Below are 16,607 nucleotides of genomic sequence, written 5' to 3'. Positions count from 1 at the left end.
ACAGACTCTCTCATCTCTCCTCATATCCACCGGCTACTGCACTGGGAAGCTTCCCTCACCAAGCCTGTGGATCCCTTCACTTGACTAATTAGCCTTGAAGTGCTGTTGAAGATCATCATATTTAGCTTAGCGACCTAGCGGCAGAGTGCAGACAGATATAGACTCGGCTGACTGGAGGCTTGGTGCCTGGCAGTGGGCAAGCTCTCTATCTCTCTCCCTCTCTCTCTTCTCACTCAGTGCCGAGGGCTTCTTGGTGGCGGAGCGGCGGAAGTGAGGGGTGGTTTTGCTTTGAAAGAGACATAAAGGGGAAAAGAGAAAGAAGCAGAGCCAAGACCACAACGCAACCACAGAATGGGAGTCCAATGCAGGAGCAAATCCTCCTAGAGACGGAAACCCAGAGGAGGCAGCGGCCACTGTGCAGCAGCAGCAGCAGCACCATTTCCAACATACAGAGATTTCAGGTGAGTTGTCTCGAACCAGTTACTGCCCTGCTGGTCTGCTATGTTTTTTTTAAAAGGGTTCGTTCTGAATGTGCATGTGAGAGAGTGAGAGAGAGACAGTGTGTGTGAGCGCGATCGAGCATCTCCACGACCCACATCGCTGAACCTGAGGTGCAGCGCAGGAGGAATTCTGTGCAAGATGTTCTCTCTCTGTGTCTCACACACACACACACACACACACACACACACACACAGGCATCAGCTGTGCAGCAACACTTGTTGGACTGACAGCCAAGTTGACATGTAATGCGATGGGTGTGAATGAGCCTCTGTATACAGGTGTGTGAATATCAGTTGCTGAAAGTGTGTGTACGTGTGTGTGTGTGTGTGTGTGTGTGTGTGTGTGTGTGTGTGTGTGTGTGTGTGTGTGTGTGTGTGTGTGTGTGTGTGTGTGTGTGTGCCGGCGAGATAGTGAGTCAGTCTTTGTTGTCGTGGTGCCAGTGCGTAGCATATGGGATGCACATCATAGTGAACAACATGGACAGCAACACAAGAGACAATCAGTCATGCCAACCTTATGCCTGATTGCTTCTCACTGCTTTGGAAGACGGGTCCATAAAGGCAGACAACCGTGTGTGTGTGTGTATTTTTGTGTGTGTGTGTGTTTGTGTGTTTGTGTGTGTGTGTGTGTGTGTGTGTGTGTGTGTGTGTGTGTGTGTGTGTGTGTGTGTGTGTGTCTGTGTGTGTGTGTGTGTGTGTTAGTGTGTCTCTGTGTGTGTTTTTGTGTGTGTGTGTTAGTGTGTCTCTGTGTGTTTTTGTGTGTGTGTGTGTGTGTGTGTGTTAGTGTGTCTCTGTGTGTGTGTCTTTGCAATCCCTTTATCTGCTGCCACAACTTGTACAACCTTTTCTCTCTAGTATCAATTAATGCCGTATCGACTATAGTAGAAGGTTGAACTTATATTGAAATAGTGAGATAGTGTTTTCCGTGAGGCAGCCAAGAGATAGCGAAGAAAACAAGTATATGAACCACAGCATGAATAATTAACACACTTAAACACAGCGAGTGTCGTTTGCACCACTCTGTGTGCCTGTCACTCAGTTTAACATCGTAGCTGGACAGACTATGCATGGCTTGTGCAAGTAGTACGATTTTTTTAAGGAATATTATCAGGTGTTTCAACCATTTTTTCCAATAACATATTTTGCTTCCTGATGCCAATACCTGAACTTGCATATCAGCTAAGGATGTCAACGGTTAGAGAGACCACCGATCAAACTATTTAGAACGAATGTCAGCGGAGGACGATCAGTGGGTGGTCAGCTGATATTCGTGAGCTGCAGCCGTAACCTGATCAAAATGCAGCAATAAACATTTACGACACAAAACATGAAAACTGGATGCATATTGCTCTTCGACATTTTTGTAAAAATATAAAATATTTGTTTTGTTTGCTTAAAATGTATTATTTAGTTACCAGTTAATGGGTCTGGGCTATCAAAAGCAAAATTAACATTGTTAATTAAAAATGACCAAACAGCCGTTGTTAAAAAAAACATATTTTTAAATTAATAAATTAATATATTTAATATTAAACAGGTCACAATTCCCTCTCAAATATCTATTTCAGATTTTAAGTTGAAAATGTCTCTTAAACAACTTTATTTTTACCAGTTTCTTATCAAAACCTAAATTTGTACAAAATTACGTTTGAACACATCCTGATAGCATTATAATTCCTTTTCCTGGTGCTCTAATTTACTGAACAGAGCTTAAAGTCCCGCCCCCTTCATTCAGACCTGTTCAAAGCCGCTCCCCCAGAAACGAGTGCTTGATATCGACAGAGCTGCAATCAAAATGTAAGCATTGACAGACAGGCAGGGGCGGGGTTAGGGGATGGCTACTTGCGCTCAAGCCCCGGATGTTTTTGCCAAAGCCCTGAATGTTTACAGTAGGGGGGAAAAGCTCAACGCGGTTTATGTCAGTCTCCCTCCCCTGACCGCACCAGAGTCTGAAGTGTAGCCTTCCTGCAGTACCGGAGTCCAACAGAGAGGCAGCAGTAGCGGGAAAGTAACCTGCGTTCATAGCCTGCCCTGCCGGGAAGAAGTGTGTCCTCTCTCTCTTTCCTGTGTTGATTCCGCCCGCGGGTTCAAATCGACATGTCAGATGGACGTAGCTACATGATGGACAGAAGAAAGTTTGTCTCGGCGGCGGCGCAACGACCAACAATTAACGACCAACGTCGGAACAGATGTTTTAGGTCTGTGAATGTTAAGATTAACACCCAGTGTGTGAGAAGTTAGTCACTGACAAAGTAGTAGCTTTCAAGTGCGCAGGTGGCCGAGTGGTTAGAGCACATGCCATGAATACGCGTATAGGCAGCCAACCCTGGTTCGAATCCAGGTTTTGTGCTGCATGTCACACCCCCTCTCTCTGCTGTGTTTCCTATCTGCCCACTGCTAATAAAAGGCGTCTATGCCAGAAAAAAAAAAGATTTAAAGTTATAGTTTTTGCTAGATGGTTTTCATTACCGTCAGTTGTAATAACAGTTAGCATACGCAGAATATAAGCCAGGACTTTGCGCATACATCTTTCGTCCCTCTGGGCTAAACCTAGAATCTCCCATAATCCTAGATCCGCCCCTGCAGACAGGCCGTCCAATTATTTTCTCCGGCCGACTTTTTTGATTGGACGGGGTTTTTACAGTCCTGCCATGGCCACAGATTACATTTTTTAAATGTTTTTATGTCAAATCATTGAATTTATTAATTGCTATTGGTGACGGTATACGTTACCAGGATTTCAATTAGTAAAACAGAAATATTTCTGAATAGACTCACTTACTCAAACTTTAATCTTAAGCTGAAATGAAAAATGCTAGATCACATCCTTGGTCACACTGTCCACATATTTAATAGAAGGCAAAACAAATCACCCAAATAAACTGTTAATTCATATTTTAACTCAAAATCCAATATGGTGTGTGCTTACATCAGCTGGTACCAACCGATGTCAACCAACAATATCTTGACATCAATCATCATCCATCAATCAATCTGCAACTTGCAACAGCCGTTATCAGAGCTGCAGGTTGTAAGGTTCAGCTCAACTTTAACGCATCATGATGAGACTCAAAACTAAGTCCGTACGTTGGCTGTAGGCATGGCGTACACATCTGGTAGAGCGTGAAACATCTTGTTCTTGATCAATTCTATGATAACGTGAAAGACCTGCATGCTCCTCGATCCAGCGTTTGAGGTGGTATCAGAACATCTTCATCAAGTCTCTCGTGAATCTATAAATAGAGAGCTGTGATGATAAATCCATGAACAGAAACTGCCAAAAGGGACTTAATTGCCAGATAATTGAAGTTTCAGTTCATGGGCACTGTGACAGCAAGTTTGAACATTTCTTTAAAACTCAGCTTGTTGCTGGTTCAGAAGTCTAGATACATTTTTCTGTTAGATTAAACTCTTCCAGATGAGAGGAGATCCAAGAGAATTTAGGTTACAGGGAGTGTTACATATTTAATGCTTTAGTTATTAATGCATACGCTGTAATGCTCCTTAAAATGTGTTGCAGCAGTATTAAATGGTCATTTTTCCTGTTCTCCTTACGTGCAAATATACTAATATACCGGTAGTACTATATCATTTGTATTTTCATCACAGGTGATGGTGACGATTTTAGCATTTGTGTAAAGGAATGAATCGTCTTTTACTTTAATAGAGCTTTGAAGAACTCCGTGGATATCAGGGTTTAAATGGTGGTGCCTGTCATTGTTGTTTCATGTTGTACGTAACATTTTACTAGTGGCTTCCTCCCTCTCCCCAAAAACAACCATTGATCGGAGAAAGGGCTGACATAGCAACAGAGATTTGCTCTCAGCCATAAAGCCGGCGAGATAATTGTTGTCAAGGAGATGAAGGAATAGGCTCGATATCTGAGAAGAAAACCAATTGGTGTTTGAATGAATAAAATTATGTTGAAGACTTGCTGAGGGCAGTTACTTTGTGATTGATAAAATCACAATTTCAAAGTTCTTAGAATAACTGCTGTTTGATTCAAAGGGGATATTGAATCCCTTTTGAGGCGTCCCTAAACTTAAAAAAAAAAAAAAAACCTGCAGAAGCTGACATTATTCTGCATGAGCGCAGTCATTTGCATGTCTGAAACCCTTGAGCATCATCATAAGTTGGCCTTCCTGCACTAACTTTCCCCACCATCTCTTCCCCTGTCTCCTCCTATTCCCACTTTAGGGGCTGAGGCTGTTTTTCCTCAACTTCTACCTGTTATCCCCCGATTGCTGTTATTTCCCAGTGCTGAGTCTGCTCCCCCCCCCACACACACACACACACACACTTCTGAGGAGTCTCCGAACGTCTGCATCATGACTTTGTCTCTCTCTTATCTCTTTCTGTCAGGCTTTTGTTTTTGATCATCGCTCCTCTCTTTCCACTCTACTTCTCCTCCTTTCAACCTCGCCCCCCCCCCCTCCTCAAAACTCTTTTGATTGCTTACCTTCACTTGTGTGTGTGCACGCGCGTGTGTGTGTGTGTGTGCATTTTTGATGCATCTGCATATATGAGTGAGTTGTATGCGTTGTGTATGTGCATATAAGCGGGTGAGCACATGATGATGACGGATGTTAAAAGGATTGCCTTTTTGTGCTCAGACGTGATTATCGGTAACATTGAATATATGAAACACATGCGCTATCAGCAGTGTTGAAGGTCCCTGGTTTACTAATGGATGGACGGCACCAGGTGAGTGCTCATGCACTCTTTACACCGTTTGTATTAATGATCAGAATATGCAAAGTGACTACAGCTGACAGAGGAGTGTACAATGTTTCCCTCTGAAATGTAGATAACATAAAATAGCATAACATGGAAATGTAAAGTAGCACACAATAATAACATTAGTAATACATTTTATTTATAAAGCCCTTTTCGAAAGTGCTTTACATTGAAGTGATTTGCGGATTTCATTGATTCTGCGAACATCAGACACTCAGACAAGGAGTTCCAGTGCCGAGGGGCATTGACTGCAAAATCCAGGACACCTTTGGTTTTGAGCCGGTGCTCAGGAACCGCCAGCAGAGCCCAGCCTGAGGATCTGAGGCTGCCTCCCAGCTCGTAGCTAGTGGCTGATCCATGAGGTACACCTCATGGAGGGGATCAATAAAATCTTAAAATCAATCCTAAAACGCAACGGTAACAAGTGAGGTGAGGCTCAAACAGGGCCGATATGATCTTCTATTGATCTCTACGACTCAACCCTGCATACAATGAGTTTTAATAATCTGAAGGAGAAGAGATGAGAGCGTGGATGACCTTCAGATGAGATCAGTGTCATTATGCTTGTGTGATGATGTTTCTTAATGAGTTCAACATTTTCCTTTAAAGCTTCTGTCAAACACAGTCGTTTGTGTTTTTTGCTGCACAGTAGCTCTGCACCCAGCATATCCTTTTGAACAAAGTAAACTGAAGCTTTGCAATGACCTTTGACCCCACAGATGATGGACAGCCAGCTGTCGGCACAGAGGAGGGCTATGAGGAGCCTCCCAGGAGACGGCGGCCAGCAGAAGACCAGCACCTACATCGTGCCCTGCTTCCTCTTAGTGGAGGTGAGTGTCTGGACACATTTGTTCTAAAGGGACCAGCATGCAGCAGCCTGGTCTCTGATCAAATCACAAACATGTTTCTAATCACAGCACAGTCTGCAGAAGTCTGCATGGACAGGTGGACAGGTAGGTCAACACAAGACTTTCACCAAGGACGGCGCTGTTCGAATCCTGTGTGACACCATAAATCAATGTTGACTAATTGTAATGTACGACTGTCACTTAAACAACGTAACACAAGTACAAATTTAAAGCCTCACCAAGATGTTTTTACTAACCTCGTTGTCGTTGCATGTTTAAAACTGCGACCGTAACCCGGGAGACGATAAGCTCCCCTCAAAGCTTTATTGAGAATGCAGTTCAGTCGTACGGGAACATCATTTTGTTGGAGGCAGGCTTGTCCCCAATAACAACTGAAGGTGATATTTTTCATATTTGACTTAACCTAAATCTCGGGCTGTGCCGTATAGTGGGGAGAAATGAGTTATCGGTACACTCTGCTGGTGTTGGAGGATTTAGAAACCTCTGGGAACTTGGAGTCACACGGACTCGAGAAAGCACATTTTACAGTCTTCTGTCTGCGAACTCTCCTCTTGCTCTTCTCTTTTCTTTCTTTTCCTTTCTTCCATTTCACGTGTTTCTCATGGCAGATTAAACAACAATGCGTGTCAGTCGGGGAAATTGCCTGAATTAGCAGGCTCTGTTTTCAATTCACTGACTCCCAAAAGCAGTGATTGATTGGATTGAATTGTCACAAATGGGTAATTGCCCTCAGTCCATGAATCATTTAAGATTCAGCAGGAGGGTGATGGGGTCCATCGCTGAGGTATTCTCGCAACAAAGGCGCTTCGCAAATGACCTTTTTGCTCATAAACTCCTCCATTCCTTTGCGCTGCTTCTCCACTCTTCCCACGACTCTTCTTCCGTCCCCATAATCCCTAAATGACCTGATGAAGTGCTCATAGCCTCAGCTGCATTTCCTAATTAATTGGCCTAATTAGGAACGGAAACCCAATTAGCCCGCGCAACCGCTAACACGCTCCGGGCCTGCAGGTCCTCCGAGCTACAGCAGTGCTCGCTGAATTTGCTGTTTTGTGAGGCGGGGGGGTACATTAACATACAGTCTTAGCTGTTGAATTCACCCTAAAAATGTGACGTTGCATTCTTCAACAGGTTCAAATCTTTTAGTTTGGGGCCATGGAAAGTTGACTAGATGAGTCAGAAGTTTATGCAACAATAGAGCCGAAAGGCAAACAAGAGAGGTGAGGATAGATACGGACATTTTTCTGTCCCACCGGTTGAGACAGAGTTAAGTAAACACGGATCTTGTGAAAACTTGGTCTCACTCAGGTTTTTATTGCATCGTTCTTTCCACCTGCAGCAGCACCCCAACCGACTCTCCTGATGGATTTTTTCCCTTCAACCTTGTTTCTTTGTACTCATTCACTCATTCACAACATCCTCTTGAGATCACGCTGTAACTTCTTTGTTTTCCCTGCCTTCGTCTGCTCTCTGGGCCTCATCCAACATATGAATCCGACACACTTTCCACACAATGATACTCTTGAACGCACACCTCTGTTACCTCCGCATCTCTTTATAGCACAAAAATCCCACAATCCACAAGGTTTAACGTGTGGTCTAAAGCTTGCTTTTATTTTTCTTTCGATGTCCTTTTGGTATTGGCTCCTTCTCAGCATCCTCTTGAGGACTCGCGATGTAATGATTTTCCAGCTTTCTAATTTTCTCGTAGTGCGTCTTTTAATAGCTCAAGGCTGATATCTGTCAGTGTACAGCGCTCCTCCCCTTCCCCCAGTATTCTCTTTGACGGCCTCTTGAGTACTGCCCAGTCGCTCTTTTCATACAGATCCTCCACATCTCTCCTCTCCTGCACGTATTCTCTTGAGTAATTACATCTTTTGCACCATGGATCTCACCATTATTCCTCTTTAGTCGTAAAGCTTCATCTCCTCCTCCCACACAAACGCCTGTCTGCTCACTGCTTTCTCCTCATTTCTCCTCTCCGGCGTCCCTCAAGGGACGCCATCATTTCTTCTTCGCTCTTTTCGCTCCTCCTCGCCCGCTTGTCCTCATGCTCACCTCCCATCACATCACACAGTGGAAGGTGACATGAATGTCTACTGTGAAGGAGGTGTTACGTGAGCCTGATACTATCTCTGCTCCTCGCAGTTTCTTCCCGTTTTGTCACCTCAATCGCCCCTCTTTGCTTAAATTGTTTTTATTTTATTCAGACTGGGCCAGAGGTGGGGCGAGGGAAATATCACTTGGCTTTTATCGTTATATATGAGCCTGAACGAATCTGTGTACATTGCAGTAGTTTAATAAAGGGCATTTTTAAAATTTGATTCCACCCTCTAATGCGTTCACACTGAAGCAGCTTGCTGTAGCATAGCTCCCCCCGGAGGGCGCTCGCTCCTTTGTTGTTACATTAGCATCTCATTACCCATTTCTTTTCAATCCAAACGCAGTCTTATTCCTCTTCCTCTCTTGTGATCTTGTTGCTGATTCCCACTATTTCTCACAATCTGACTCTCTGTCTCTCACTGTCTGCCTCTCTCTCCCTTTGTCACTTTATCCGTTTGACGACGGCCTCTTTCCTCTTCCTCGGTCAAGTCCCGCTGTCAGCTCGTCGCTGCTTTCATCTCGAGGCTTGTCTACCGTCTCTTAACTTTGATTACTGTATCCCTCTCCCTCTTTCTCTCCCTCTGGTCCCTTTTTCCATGTTTTTTCCTTGCTTCAAATGTGAGAACTGGCCTCATCAGTTTCCTACACAAACCAGGGAGAGTTCTGCAATTTCACTTTTTAGTTGCATGGGATCAAAACAACAAAATGGAAGGCAGATAAGTCATCATCTCCCTCTCTCTCTCCCTCTTTCTCTCTTCTCTCTTGTTTCACTCCATGCTGCTGCTGCTGCTGCCATCATGCTCCGAAGCCACACAGAGCCTGCTCCGACAGAGGCGCTGCTTCAAAGGGCCCTCTTTAAAAAGTTATTTTGATACAACTGTTCCTGACTCGCTTTAGACACCGCTGGAGGGGAGGCGGGTTGTGAGTTGATGTGATCTAGGCCAGACTGGCCTACTGTGAAAACCTGTACTCCAGCTGACTTACAAAGCGACTACAAGAGGACTCTTAGAGTGGATCTCGCTGGGCGTACAACTCGCTGCCATGAGTGCTAGCATGGTGTCAACTGTACAGTAACTTTAGTAAGATGTGATAATCAGGGGATGTACTGTAGTTGCCACCCCATAGCACCCAGCCTCTACAGTGTGTATCCTGGCTTTGCTGTTCAGTCTCGACTGCCAGCTCAGTGTAGCCGAGCCTCCTCCTCCTCCTCCTCCTCTTCGCTCCTTCCTCATGCCTCGTTGGCTGCATCCTCCTGTGGCACAGTGAGTTCTGTCAAGGAAACAGACTGCTGATCACCAGACCACATGATGTTTCAGGTCTACGGCCCATGCCGTCCCTGATGATACCCGAAGGTCCCGGTTCACGTCTGCTTCCATTTCCCAGCTTCCCTATAGGTGCCCTAGATTGTGCCTGCTCAGTCATTTCTGCCTCGTCAGCATGTTTCTCTCATTATTTTTATTTGTTTGTCTCATGCAAAAATACAGTGCATAAGTTTCGGTTTTGCAACAGTAAAGAAGTTTTGAAGGACAATACATTTCAGCCTAAATTTCTCAGGGACACAGAATGGTTACAGACCAAACTTCTGTTGTGCTTCCTGTTGTTGTTTTTCAGTACTTCAGTTAAACACCTTGCTCGTTGGAAGGATACGCTACATGTTGCTTTGTATGAGCACGGATGGCCTCTGGCATCATTCACCTTTTATTTGATTTGATTTTTTTGGTTTAGCTGGGAAGGCAGCACAGATTTGGATGCTCCAGCGATGACCAGCATCCTAAATGCATCAGGCCTACCGTTCCTACAACGAAGCATCTTAATCTTAATCCCTGCTGGGTCTGATGCTGCCTCAACACGTACAGTTTTACTTGCCAAGACAAAGACCCCCCTCCTCCAACCAAACTGTTCTCTGTATCTAAGTATACGCCTACTAAACTTCTCTAGTAGTGCTCCTTCACATGCTAAACTTCTAAATCTCTGTGTAGAAGCAGCTCAATACTGTATGTACTGTAGTGTATGTACTTTATATGTATGATGTATATGTACCATCAACATCTCTTGGCCACATAAGAGAGTCAGCACAGAGAAAGTCATTCATCACCTCCCTGAGCACTTTTCTTTTTACTGGAGGATTTTATAGATTCATTCTCTGATGTTCATTTTCATGCTCATTTAATGAAAATGCTAACACCAAATTATTTTTATACGTCCCCCCCCTCCTTCACTAACACACAAAACCCCCACAAAGACACAGTAACGGCTCGTTTTCACATTATTCTCTCGCTGGTTCCCCCTCATTATCTCTCAGACTCCGTGAATAGCACCTGCCCGCCTGTCTGCTGCGCTGGGATTTCTCTGCACTCAGGGTGGATGTTTGAAACACTTGTTAGCTGGCTGCTTCCCACCTGTTATCATTTTAAGGAGGAAGGGAGGCATGAGAGGCTGCGTATATCACAAAACATAATCTGCAGATACTCAATAGGCGCCTATCTAGGCTGCAGCGCCACATCATCCTATCAGAAATAGAAATACGATCTTTGCTGGAGTAAGTCTCTAAAATAAAATTGCTTATGTAAGGTGTAATCTCGCCCCTCGCTCTTGCTCCTCTCTGAGCTACATGCAATTATAGGATTGAGAAATGCCAACTGATTCTCGCTGCTGTTGCTCTGATTCGTGTCAGCCAAAGCATCAAAGTCAAACTTGTGAGTGAAATCAGTTCATCGCGTGTGCATGTGCAAAAAAAAACATGATCGAGTCATCAATCCTGTATATTTCTGGAAAAAATAGGAATGAAAATCAATGGTTTATTTAAAATAATAATAATAAAAAATCAATGTAATACTTTTTTATATGTGTAAGCAGAGAGCTCCGCAATTAAATGTTTAATTGCACCTAGGGAGCATGTCTGTGTTGTGCATCTGCTTTTATTCTTCCATTTGAAAGATGCGGGGGCGTGTTTGCTTGAGGACTGGGGATTTTGTAGAATTATGTGATTGTTGCTGCAATAAAGAGAGGGAGAACTGGAGCGCAGGAAGAGAGAGGGCGAAGGGAGCGAAGCAGATACTGTCGATCGTAGAAATAGCACACGAGTAGAACAGACATTGCGTGCTCATTTACAAAAGAAAATGCTGCTGTTTGTTAGTTGTTATGGTGACAACACATTGTGTTAGTCCAACACTTGCTCTTCTCTGGAGGGCGGGAAGCAAGACGGAGGGACCGTTAGACCCGTTGCTGCCGCCGGCCCGCTGTTCAGCTCGTTTTCTCTAACTGGTGTAGCATAAGAAGTAGCAAGCTAGCTATCCTGCCAACTGTCTGCGAGTTGGCTAACTAGCTCGTTCATTCCACCATGCTTTAATGCTACTGTGGTTACAGAAAATAATCCAAACAAAGCTGTCACTCATCTGGTGAGCCATGTGCTTTCCTACGCTGTGACAGCGAGTCTCCGCACGTTACGTCTCAGCCCACGACTCCACCACGGTCGCAATGGCAACGGCACATAAACATGGCCGCCACTCCACGCTGCCCATCCTGCTGGGTTGTTCGAATGGGAATGCCCGTTGCACTCCCACTCCTCTATTTCTATGCTGAGCGAGACAAAGTGTGAGAGCAGATAGACAGGGCTTTGACAGCGAGGATGATTGAGAGACATGGAGGGAAATGTAGGGTGGGGAGGGGGAATGGGTTTGAAAGCGATTGAGGTAAAGATGCTTTTTGACAGATAATGGAAGGAGGAAAAAAAAACCTGATGAGTTTGAGATGAAGATAACACACCCAGACAAACAAAAGGGAGAGGGAGGGCGTTGTGGGTGCTCAAAAAAAGAACGCCTGCTTTGATCCTCTTTGTGTTTTACCTGTCTCTCCACTTCACGCTCTCATGCATCCTCATTTGCTCCCTTTCACCTCCTTTGCTCTTTTGTTTTTCTCTCCTCTCTGCTGCCTTCCTCAGTTTTATTTCCCAGCGGCACGGCCATCTTTACCCCGGCGTATTCTGTGATATACTAATGTCTCATTAACGGTTTTATCCGTCTGTTCATCTTCTTGCCCTCTGCGGCGTCTCCCCGTCCTCTCTTTAAGGACCTTCCCCTCCGGCTCGTCCACTTCCTTCCATCACCAGGCTCATCTATCTTGCATTCGTCTCGCTCACAGCGTTGCAGTACAATCCGTTGACACCAGGCGGCAGCATTCGTTCGCTTGTAATCCATGTTGATTTTGTGATATGCAGGGCTTTGTTTCTTTTAGGTGGGCCATCATTCACCATGTTATGTATGCAGATGAGTGAGGGGAGGATGGTGTGTGTTTGTTCTTTTATGTGCAGTCGTGTTTGTGGTGTAAAATCATATTTAATCATCATCATCTTTCACCATGCTGTTGTGAGCGTTGATCAATGAGCATGAACAGGTCAAATAAAATAATGTAGGGAGAATAATGTTGCTGGCAACACATAATCTCCACCACTCCACCACTCATAAGCAGCTTATACATTGCTATAAATAATTTACAACACATAATGTAAGTGTCAGATATACGTGTTTATTAATGTACTTGTCAGCGACTCCTCCTTTGGTCACCCATAGCTGGTCTATAAACATGACAACAGCTGTAACGATAGGAAATACGTCTCCGTAAAAGATGTTATGATTGCTGACAAATGCATTACATCTGCTAACAACTACATTAACGTGTGTTACAAACTATGTTAATATACTGCTTATAAATGTTGAAACTAGAAAGTTTGTGAGTCTGAGAAAAAAAAGCAAATGTGTTATGCGCCACGTCAACAATTTAATCGGTTCCATTTTATTTATTTATTTGACTGGGGACGACTTCATACTTTGTTCAGTCAGATAAAGAAATATACTTTGTAAACATGGATGTTGCACAAAGACAAAGCTCTTCACATGAAATATTTAAATCATCCTGTTTCTCAGAGGAAGTCTAGGACATGAGGAGAAAAGCCCTAAATGAGGATAAAATGTAGTCTTTTATAACATTCCTTTTCTTTCTTCTCCTATTCGGTGCACCATTTATTTGAAAAGGCTCACATAATTATGCCAAATATTTGACAAGACACAGAAATATATACAAATCAGTGACCATCTTGTGAACTACACACCTGTAATGTTTGCGGACTCATCACGATGCGTCTCCACGTGCGTCTCAAGTGACCATTCGGATCTCACTTTCCAGCTTTATATGCAAATAAACACGTTTGCAAAGATCCAATGCATCGTTGTTACAAATTGATTTGTGTTTTGATTGATTTAATTTAAAACACAAATGAAGACTTAGCTATAGACTGAAAAAAAAAGATTAATTCTCTGTGACCTTGAAAGGCAGCTGAATCGCTCAGCCTCCTGCATGCTCTGCAGGACTCATTCATACTCGGTTGGCCCTGAGACAGCAGCAGCAGTAAGCAGAGAGCGCGCTGAGACCAAAACAAGTTTTCGAGATAACTTGCTCTTGTTCTTAAAAATAAAAGTGTGACAATGGCGCCGCTGAAGAAAAACCACGCTGAAACTGACTCTAAATTGGACTTATTGACCAAAAGCCTGGTGGCAATGAAGGGAAGCCTGGAGGCAATGAAGGAAGAGCTGATGGCGGAGCTGAAAGACATGAAGACAGACATGAAAGACATGAAGAAAAAGATGGAACGTCTCCAAAAGTTGATGGCTGAAGTCAAACAACTCCGGGAGGAGGCTGCGGAGAAAGACGAGTTGATAAAGGACCGCCTGGAGGTGATTGTGACTGGCCTCAAAATCAGGCCTCCAACCTACGCAAGGGCGGTTGCGGCTGATGCAGCCTCGGAGCCGGATGAATCTGAGACTAAATCTGTGGAGATGCAGGTGGCCGAGTTCCTGACCGGCAAAGACATCGAGGTGAACTTCAACAACGTCGAGGTATGTCACCTCTTACCCCGAAGGAGAGAGTCTGCAACTCGAGCTGTTGTGCTGAAATTCACCAACAGAAAATTCAAGACTGCACTGCTGAGGCAGGGCAGGAAGCTCAAAGGCTCGGACGTCTACATCAACGAGAACCTCACCAAAAAGAAGGCATCGCCAGAAGAGCTCGTCAACTGAGGAAGGATGGCAAGATACAACACACCTGGACGGCAAACTGCAGAATCTACATCAAAACAAAGGGAGCATCAGCAGAAGAGGTCAAAGTAATCCAGATCAGGAGTAAGGATGAGCTGGAGGAATACGATAACTAAAGTATGGCTCACAAACACTCCATAACTACAGCACAGCAAAGTTCAACGGTTCTTACACGGACTGAAAGACTGATGGGAATATCTGAAAGGATTGCTGAGCAGGGAAGTGTGGAGCTCATTACAAATCGACATCTGGATTTTACCTTATCTGATACCTTATCTGACCCGAATGAAGGAATTGACCCGGACAACCATTTCTATTTCAACATGACTGGGAAATGTCAGTACTACACTGAAGTTCAATACAATGATAGCATTGAGATGGATGGGAAACTGTCTCTAATTCACTTTAATAGCAGGAGTCTATACACCAACTTTGTCCACATCAAGGAATACCTAAATCACTTCAAAAGCTCTTTCACCATCATCGCGGTGTCAGAAACATGGATTAATGAAGACAAAGGCACAGTCTTTTTCCTGGATGGATATAATCTTGTATGCATTAACAGGAGGAACAAAGGCGGGGGGGGGGGGGGGGGGGAGTGGCCCTATTCATTGACAGTAACACCAAGTATGAGTACAAAATATGTCTAAAGCTGTGGATCACTTGTTGGAATGTGTGACAATTGAAATCTGTGTAACGAAAGGTAAAAATATAGTTATAAGCTGTGTTTACAGAGCAAGTTAAACACTATCCTAAATGAACGCAAGAAAGAATATTACAGCAATTTACTTGCAGAAAACATGGAGTATACAAAAAAATGATGGGATATTCTAAACAACGTGACTAATAATAAAAGTAAAAAACCAAACTACCCTCCCTACTTCAAGGATAACAACACGCAGGAGGATAACCCGGAGGTCATAACAAATAGTTTCAACCAATTCTTTGTAAACATCGAGCCAGAGTTAGCGAATAACATTCCTGGCTCACCCCTGCCCTGGAGTCATTTTGATAAGGATGGGGACAGAAATCCCAGCTCAATGTTTCTCACACTAGTGAAGGACACAGAGATTAGACACCTGGTCAGTGATGATTAATAAAAAAATAAATAAAAAAAAGGGCTCCCACACCATCCCAACAAATAGTAGCTACCCTGGACTTTTTTGTTCTCTGTCGATTGGACCCCCTTCAGACTTTGTTACATGATGAGACTGCTGTTCACTCGTGATGAACTAATATGGACACGTGTGCAGACACACACGTAATCTGTATGCACTGGACTTCAGCTCTCTGTACCACCTACTGCTGTAACATGTTATGTCAAATGTCACAGGTGAAAGAAAATGTTATGTCAAGTGGAAAATGCAATGATAAGAAAAGATTATGATGTTGATTTTATTTATTATTTTTTTCTTTTCTTTCTTTTCCCCCCTGTGGGTAATGGGGCGGGACTAGATAAGCCTCGGCTTCTCCCACTTTCCCTTTCGGCCATGTGTATTTTTTACTGTGTGAACAAAGATGTGTGATGATGATTTAACGGACATAAATAAACAAATAAATAAATACTTTTTTTGTTCTCAAAAATACAGCAGACATATTGGGGACAAAACGAGGCAGCATGTCTCCTGTTTCGCCCTGAGCGGCGTGACATTCGTCGTCTCACGGCCGGGTGCCGTCATCTCAACACCGGCCTCCGTCCACACATTCTCACCTTCCGCAAACATGTTTGACTTTATCAGTTGACTTTCCCGCCATCTGGCCACTCCGTGCTGGCCAAGGGTGGACATGCAACACGAGTGTGTGAGCTGGCAGTGTGGCCCTAGGAGATATTAGCGATGTCTTTGCACCGCCCTCTTCCCTTCCCATAACATGTCACGTTTTATTTTGCTTAGAGGACTTTTGAGGGCAGGATGGTATGTTGGTCACCTCGGTGCCGTGTAGTACCTTATCTTCCTGCTTTTTAGTGTGGAGGTATGAGCATTAAGTCTTAATTACGCAGCCTGATGAGTCCGGTTAGTTTACTGGGTCAGCTGAAAAAGGGGTCATCGTCTTAAATGTCTCATGTTGTAAACTCCAGCTTCCATCCTGTGGTGAAACGCATGCCGGCAGATTTCAGAGGCGAAACCAAATTAAGTTTCATTGGGTGTGATTCCTCATTTATCATGCATGATGGTGAAACCACCTCAGATTTTTAAGTTGAAAAGAAAGGTGCACATTGGCAATACCAAATCTGAATGATGCATACAAAATCACACATTTGCTGTGATAAACGCAGAGTCTGGTTGGAAGCTCAGAAAGCAACAAACATG

At 44.0% G+C, this 16,607-nt stretch overlaps 1 pseudogene across 1 annotated transcript in view; it reads left to right on the top strand.

Annotated features, from left to right (window-relative positions):
- The window catches only part of LOC311010638 (phospholipid phosphatase-related protein type 5-like), a 45,593-nt pseudogene continuing 28,986 nt past the window's right edge, over positions 1-16,607 (top strand). The window contains exons 1-2 of the transcript XR_014599427.1: positions 1-461; positions 5,957-6,067. The product of XR_014599427.1 is annotated as a phospholipid phosphatase-related protein type 5-like (transcript). The remainder of the gene's footprint in view (positions 462-5,956; positions 6,068-16,607) is intronic.

This window comes from Eutrigla gurnardus, assembly GCF_963514095.1.
Source record: "Eutrigla gurnardus genome assembly, chromosome: 3".
NCBI lineage: Eukaryota > Metazoa > Chordata > Actinopteri > Perciformes > Triglidae > Eutrigla > Eutrigla gurnardus.
Note: the sequence above shows the minus strand (reverse complement) of the source record. Positions and strands in the feature narration are given on the sequence as shown.